General features: G+C 36.7%; 1 protein-coding gene across 1 annotated transcript in view; it reads left to right on the forward strand.

Annotated features, from left to right (window-relative positions):
* LOC108716965 (tyrosine-protein phosphatase non-receptor type 11) overlaps nt 1-2,295 on the forward strand; it is a 33,722-nt gene extending 31,427 nt beyond the window's left edge. Inside the window, exon 16 of the mRNA XM_018263592.2 lies at nt 172-2,295. The gene's annotated coding sequence lies outside the window, so the exon portion shown is untranslated. The remainder of the gene's footprint in view (nt 1-171) is intronic.
* The last annotated feature ends 4,277 nt before the right edge of the window (nt 2,296-6,572 follow it).

A 6,572-nucleotide genomic window follows, 5' to 3' on the forward strand; every position in this document is an offset into this window, starting at 1 on the left:
TTTCTTTTGACAGAGGACTCTGAGAAACATTACTTTGAGGGTTTACTAGTGAATTCATATAGACCTTTCTGATAAAGCTTACTTAGTTTTAACCTTTCCTTCTTCTTTAAACCTAGTTTTCTCTTGTAACAGAAAACTATACAGCCATAAACTTTTTGCATTCCTTTCCAGACTTGAAAACTGAGCAAAAGGCAAGAGAATGTGAAGAAAAGCAATGGGAATAATCACATCTGACTTTTTAAAGGCTTATTTCCTTTAAACAAATGGTGTCAGCTCCCAAAACTACAAATATATTTAGGCTCAATCTGGAAATCCTTCTTGTCTTCTCTGCATCACCCGACATGGACTGGTTCATTCTTCATATTGAGGCATCTTCATCTCTACAGTGTAGACATGTAATTTGTAGTCCAACAATAGGACTGTTATCCAGAAAAATCTGTTCTCTTTAAAGTGCTCCTCGTTAAGGTATCGTGACTGCTATCGTTGGACCTTAACAAGCTGATTTAGATGGTAAAACCTGAATGCATAATGGGAACAATTTCTTCTCTCAACTGCACAATGTATTTAAAAGAACATATTGTCATAAGAATTTGTAGTTTGTAGCTGAAACTCCAGTTTCTTTTCATTAGATGTGTCAGAAGGGAGATGTTATCAAATATATATATATATATATATATATATATATATATATATATATATATATATATATATATATATATATATATATATATATATATACATACACACACTTCTATCAATTTCCACTAAGTAAAGGTGCTCTTTTATTTTTCTGAACCATTTTCCCGTTCAACAAGAAGCCAGAAACAAATTTTATATGGACAGAAATGTAAGCATAGTGCCAATAACGAATGTTCTAGAACACATAACTGCTTCAGTGGTCTGTATTATGTACTGATCACACCAAGTTTTCACAGGGGTAGATATGCAGGAAAATAAAATGGAAGCATTTAGATGCACTTTAATAAAATCTTCATCTCTAGCCCATATGGTAGCTCTCAAGTCAGTGTAGACAACTGTGATAATGGAAATCTTAATAAGCAAGAGGACCTTGCATCACTCTCACCTTTTGTGTTTTCAGTGAATTACAGTACTCCCTTATCATTGCACTATATAATATCTTGAAAGTATCTTGGGGAAAAAAAATCATATGTTCCAATGGCAGGATCTTCTTTAAGCTTTCCCTTAAAGTGCCTTTAAAGTCACGTTCGTGTCATCTGGCACCTGCTTCAGCATATGAGGTTTCTCTGCCTGCTGTTCTCCGAACCCCATAACGTGAATTCATTCACTCTTTCAGTATTCATGTATACTAACATATTCTGCTATTAGTGGGATTGTCAACCTGTGTCTCTCAAGCCCTGATAAACAGCACCCAACATCCTCTGCCTGTTCAGGATCAGAAGAGGAACAACTGGAGGGCCACAGATTTGTTATCCATCCACTGATTTTATTCTGCTGGTGCTTCATCATCTTTTATTTCTTCTGTGTAACATATACCATCTCTCTGCTACTCTTTTACTGCTTCTATGGCCACTTTGCCTTTCCTCGTTACAGTGCATAGTTCTGATATTTGGAGCTCAGCAGCCCAAGGCTTGTGAGACTTGAACTTTATTGTGCCCAAGTTTCTATAACAGACACCCACCTAATGTAAGGATCTGCAGCACAATGTCAAGACAATATACATTCACCAAGCCAAATAGCGACCCGCCTCTCTGTGCAGTGTTATTAGTGCAGTCAAATTGCATTTGCAAATGTGTAAGTGATGATAATGAGAGTGTTGGGTTCTTAATTACACAGGCTGAGTTAATATTCTGTATAGTTCATACTATGTTATGCAAGATCATAAATCATGTATCAGTGCATTTATTTTAAGGAAACACTGTATTTAAGCCATATGCACTCGAATTTTAATGTGCAGAGTTGTCAAGTGTAGCGATAACAGTTCTTTATCTGTGTAACTGCAGTCAAGAGTATTCACTTCTGTTTTGTATGTTCTCAGCTGCTTGTATTGCAGTAGTAGAGATTCAGATGTATCCAGCCAGAAAACATTTAGCTAGCCAGAACCATGTGCTGGACTTTGAGTGCTTTTTTTTTAGCTGATCCAAAATCATATCTCTATGTGAAATGCCAAATGAATGTTTCTATGGATATTGGTGCTCATGGCTTTTTTTTTCTTTATTTTTATTTTTTTTTACCCAGAATGGCTTATGAGGCATTGAAGAACACTGTTTAGGTTAGGGTCTTGATTTAAAGGGAAAATTAAATATTTTTAAGATAGAGGGTCTACATTCCTTTAGCACCTTTCCTGCTAATAACAAATGGTTCCTTGTCAAAATCCTTATCAGTGTTAAATACCAGTTATTCAGCTCAGTACTGTTCCGATTTTCCATATAGAGAGCTAATTATCCAGTGTAGAAAATAGCTCTACGTATAGTAAGTATAAAACCCTTGAGCAAGTGAGTCCTAAAATCCTTGCTGCATGCAACTCCTGGGCCCCCCAGATGTCTTGCCAACTGATTCTGTTTTAAATAGTAAGAGAATAGCATAGTAATTATATTGTGGAAGCTGTATGCATAGAAGCAGAGTGATTGAATGCAATGACTGATGTACACGGGGTGTATTTCAACCAATGCTCAAGCTCCCAAATCTGCCCCTGCTGCTTTGGGAAACACATGGCCGGCTGGTACTTTTCAGACATTCTAATAAAAATGTATTACCTTGCCTGTCATTTTAGAAATAAGTTTTCCTTTAATATATTTTTACAACCATAGAAATCATCTTTAGAAACCAAGAAGCCAAGAAATATTATTTGGCTTCACTTTTTTTAGTTTTTTAAATGTACGTTTTCTATTGGCACGTTATGTTGCCAAACTGCTTTACCTCCAGTAGCAATGTTTATAAAAGGGAAGTTAACTCAAAAAATGAATTGCCTTTTTGAAAAAAAAGGCTTCTGCTAGCTATCTTGATATGTGAAATTAATTTTCAATCTGTCAGTATGCCTTAGAAACGTGAAGCTCTGTGCTCTTTCTTATGGCTGTAATCACCAAACTCTGAAATTTAGATTACCGAACTCTGGAATTTAGATTACCATAGAAAAAGGGCAGCACGGCTACGGGTGCTGGGGATAGATCCGGAGTATAATGTTGCCTCTGTACTTCTAGTTCTGCTGTTGTAATTAATTAAGTAAGTAAGTGGGTGCTTATTAAAGCTAGAGAATTACAGGTATGCCGAGCTCTGGCACATGTATTTAGAGGCAAGTACAGCCATGTCTGAGTTTTGTATTGGCTTATCAGGACTGATACAGGTGACTGGTTGCTATGCATTAATTAATGAATGTACTCTATTACCTGTGTGTATGTGCCCATTCCCCTTACTGGACATCCAGTTAGACATTTTACCAAGTGCTCCTTGACTATATAAAGGGGATGTTGCCTTTTAAGTATGCTATAGATTAACCCAGGGGTCCCCAACCTTTTTTACCTATGAGCCACATTCAAATGTAAAAAGAGTTGGGGAGCAACAAACAAATAAGGGCTGTGCTTGGCTATTTGGTAGCTCCTATGTGAAATTGCAGCCTACAAGAGGCTCTACTTGGCACTATACTTAGTTTTTATGCAATTAAAATTTGCTTCCAAGCCTGGAATTCAAAAATCAGCACCTGCTTTGAGGACATCTGAGGGGTTGGGGAGCAACATGTTGCTCACAAGCTACTGGTTGGGGATCACTGGATTAACCTATTCTAAGCAACATTTCAATTGCTCTTCATTTTTTCCTTAAATGAATTCTAATCCTTCCTGTTCTGCCTCTTTCTCGTCTGCAACTGAATATGCTATCTGGATCCCCGGCAACCCCAAATCAGGTTGTCTGGGAGCCTTTCATTTTACTGTAAATCTTTTATTGCAAATTTGTATTTAGTCCCTCAATTATTCATAAGGTCGTCTCACTTTATGACTGCTACATGGTTGCTAAGGTAATTAAGCATTCACAATCCGCTGTTAAAGTTCCATTCATAAACCAAAAGTAATAATAAATGAAATCCAATTGCAAGTTGCTTTAAAATACTATTGTATATGGCGTTTTAAGGTGAACTACTCCTTTAGCCTACATTTGGAGCGCCATCTTTCTAGGAAAGGCAACACTTTTATCATGTCTAGCTCTACAATGCTGACAGTTGTAGTTCTACTGTACCTAGATTGTTGAAGGCTGATTATTCATGGTTTAAACTAATATTGAGCAGTGGATATGCCTTTTATTTTTCTACTGGAAAGTGCATTTGGTATATTTCCAACATTTTCGCCGTGCGGTAATCTTAACAAAACGTGAAATTTTACACTAGAATTTTTATTTTTTTTTCTGTTATCTTTATTTCAATTTCCCATTGTTTGTCACAGTTAAGAACAACTTTGCTTTATCGCCAGCAGCAAATTTGCTAATAAGCAGAAAATAAACAAACAAAAGGCGTACGCCAGAAATATTTCCCAGAGGTAATGCATAATTGATTCCCCATTGAAGCACTTACAGTTCCATAATACATTTTCTCTGAAGAACGCAACAGTGCATCAAGTGAGAACTTTTAATGCTATTAAATGATAATGATGCATTGTTGCAGTAAAAGGTTTTTCAGCAATGTTCCTTTTTTCACTCATTTTCATCTCTTTGGGCAGGGAGATTGTTCTAGTACCATTAAGGAAGTTTTCCTTCAGTCTGCATATAAGCAAGCAGTGCACTTTAACCAAAATGTACATCTTTTGGGCCAATTATAATAGATTTAGCAATAGTTCCTATGTGTAACTTTCCCAATCCCATGAGCTTTCTTCATTCACTTGCATTTCGTAAATCTTTTTATGGGACCATTGGTCAGTTATATTGGCACACTTTGACGTTAAGTACATTGTGCATTCTGCACAAGCCAGTTACCTTATATCTGTTTTGAGATGGTTGATTGGTCCATCCAGGATTTATTGTTGCTCAGTTTATGTTGTTGCCTTTAAATAACAAAGTTGTATGTCTGGTAACTCAGTAGGTAGGTGCAAGCTTAATGATATTCATAGTTTTGAGTCAGTGTCTTATTTATAAACACTTGTGCAAATTTGCCCATGGGCAGTAACCCATAGCAGCTTTTTTTCTGTAGCTGCAGGTTGAACAATAAAAGCAAATATTTGATTGGTTGCTATGGATTACTGCCCAGGTGCAAATTTGCCCAGTGTTTATAAATGAGCAGTGAGTGGCCAGAAAAATGTCCAGGTGCTTTTGGACCCCCTATAAAACTGTGGGAACTATTTCCTGGGAATGAGAAAACAATTTCAGTACAAGGCAAGGCAATATCGCTTTAAAGAGACATGTATACTAAGCAAAGTATAAAAAACCCATTATGCCATGTGCCATTAATGAATAAAACAATACATCCCATGTCAGGGAGATGCTAAGAGCAAGTGTTATTTCTCTATGAAAACGGTGCTTTCCAACCACTATACTAAATGTTTTGAGGGGAGATTGGGGCAATTTACATGTCATACAGAAATCAATTGCCTAGTTCCACAGTCTTTTGAAGGGCCACATCCAGCCTATAGGACAGTCCTGTCTTTGCAAGAGTTATCCTATTTCTCATTTGGCCACTGGGTTCCCTTATCGTTTTTGGAAAGTATCTCATCTCAGAGGAAAAAGTAGTATTTCAGCTTCTATTTATTCTTAAGGCAAAATCTCATGGTGCATGGTTAGCATTTGTAGTGACTGTTTATACTCCATAATGTTTATATGAGATAACTAGTAGTCTTGGGCAACGGTATTGCATTTTTCTGTGAATATCAAAGATACTATTGTTTTGTCTGCTAAACTAATGTGTGTGTACAGTAAGCATACCCTACAGATTTAGGCAGGGCTCTTTCAAGCTTTTATAAATGGACCCGGTGAGTCTTGGACACAAACAGAACCCCTCTACATTTGTCTAATGCAAAACAAATGGACTGTATGAATGTTATAAACTGCAAAAAAATTGCTTTGTGAAAGACTTAAATCCGCACTTCACAGCGAACTGCCCAATATGTGCGCTGCCATCATGCTTTTAAACTGAAAATCCCTGCGGACAGTTTGGTGCTCATGGCATGGTGGGTTTCCATAGTATAAGCTCTATGGGCAGCCTCTTAAGGCCTCCCTTATTTTATCCAAAGTAGCAATACTGTCTGTGTTTTGGAAATGCCATTCCCCCATAGTATCCTATTAAAAAACATCTTCATTTTAATTCATTTGCCTTTTCTTGTGTAATAATAAGGCCCTTTAATTGACATTCGCTTAAATATCATAACTATATTCTTATTGCAAAACAGCGCTGGTTAGTTTTTCTTAATGTTTAACCATCCAAATGCCCTCCAACAGTTCCCATAGGAATAATCTAGATCACAGAATCTGTGGTATTAACTTGGAAGAACAGGAACCTTTTTTTTTTTTTTTTTAAATTGGTCTGTGGGAGATGACCTTCCCATAATTCAGGTCATTTTTTATTTTCAGATAAGGGATCATATTCTGCCTCTTTCCAGTATGCACCTAAAAAATGCTAT

Source organism: Xenopus laevis, chromosome 1L (genome assembly GCF_017654675.1).
Source record: "Xenopus laevis strain J_2021 chromosome 1L, Xenopus_laevis_v10.1, whole genome shotgun sequence".
NCBI lineage: Eukaryota > Metazoa > Chordata > Amphibia > Anura > Pipidae > Xenopus > Xenopus laevis.